General features: G+C 53.3%; 1 pseudogene; it reads right to left on the bottom strand.

The window, feature by feature from the left end:
- Window positions 1-70: 70 nt before the first annotated feature.
- Window positions 71-1,073, bottom strand: LOC108299083 (annotated as a pseudogene).
- Between the last annotated feature and the right edge of the window lie 367 nt (window positions 1,074-1,440).

Here is a 1,440-nt window from a genome sequence, read left to right as displayed (position 1 = left end):
GGCTGTTCAACCAAAGAACCAATGTTTGGGGAAAGTCAATCCCGAGGCTGCAGCCTAAAGGAAGTTCTGTTCTATTCATTTTGACATTTTGTTTTTTCAAAACATTTTCTCTTATTAAATTTATTATTAAAGGCCTTACTTTGAATGCATCATGTTCCTTTTTGTTCTCCTCTTCAAATGCCAATGTTTTAACAATTTGAAGTATCTGGCCTGGGAAAAAGTAGACTTATCAACTTACAAGGTACATTTATTGACAATATGATTGTTACAGTCTAAACAACAGCACAAAATCAACCATGTACAGGTAACACAGTGAAATTAGTCCATGTTTTCTACATACTACAGGGTAGGAAGAGCTGGCTCTTAAGGCCCAGGGCTCACATGATTATGCATTTGTCAAACATCTTCTCAATAGTCTTGGGTGTCTGGGACTTCTTCTGGGGCTGCTGGAGGTCGGGGTCGGGCTGGTTCTTGTAATCCAGCGGCATGTGGAACAGCTCCTGCACATCCACATCTGCCCTGGCTGAGATCTCCATGAAGGCGCAATTCCACCCCAGCGCACAGGTGGCACCATCTCTCAGGGCCACCTCCAGGCGGGTGTCATCACTTTTATTTCCCAGCAGCACGGTGGGGAACTTATGCAGGTTGTTACCTTTGATCTTGCAGATCGGCTCATAGAAGGCTTTCCGCTCTTCCAGGGTTTCCTTCTAGGTGACTGAGTAGACCCGGACGAAGGCGTGGCCCCGGGCTGTAGCGCGGCGCTGCAGCGCGCGGTTGCGGTTGTGTCGCCACTCTTGCTGTCGTTGACGTGCAGGGAGAGCTCACCGTGGCCGTGGCCCAGCCACTGGCAGTAAGCGTTTACAGTGGTTGGCAGGTACTCATGACGGAAGGGGCCGGCCGCCCCTTCTGCAGCAGCCTGCTTTTCCCCACACCAGCGGTGCCGACCACCACGACACGGTAACCTCTGACATTTCTGTGGGGCTTGAAGGCCGGAGGATGAGCATCGCGGGCAGGGGCCGCAACCGCTCCAGCAGCTGCTGTTGTTCCTGGGAGCCAAAGCTAAGGCCACCCATCGCTGGGATTCAGAGGGGAGATGCGCACACAAGTTCTCGCACACTTAGCTGGCAGCAGGAGACCCCCTTCTCGGAGGCAGGAACTAAGCAGCTGGAAGACAAACGCGCTGCTCGCAGAGATGGCCGCAGCAACCAGTTGGACAGTCCAAGCGCTCTCTGCTCTGCTGCTTTAAATTCCGACATGATCACAGGAGCGGGGTGTGGGGGCGCAGGGAGTGTGGGTAACAGGCATAGATTCTGCTTGTGCCATGCACGGTGGGAAAACAGCCCTGAGGGGCTGACCCAACGCGGAGCGGCCTGAGGTCTGCCTGACATCTCCAACGCTTGAGTCCAGAAGTTCAGGGCGGGGTTACAAGTTGGGGAGGAA

Source organism: Cebus imitator, unplaced genomic scaffold (genome assembly GCF_001604975.1).
Source record: "Cebus imitator isolate Cc_AM_T3 unplaced genomic scaffold, Cebus_imitator-1.0 Scaffold1678, whole genome shotgun sequence".
Taxonomy (NCBI): Eukaryota; Metazoa; Chordata; class Mammalia; order Primates; family Cebidae; genus Cebus; species Cebus imitator.
The sequence above is the reverse complement of the archived record's forward strand: the minus strand, read 5'-3'. Positions and strand labels throughout refer to the sequence as shown.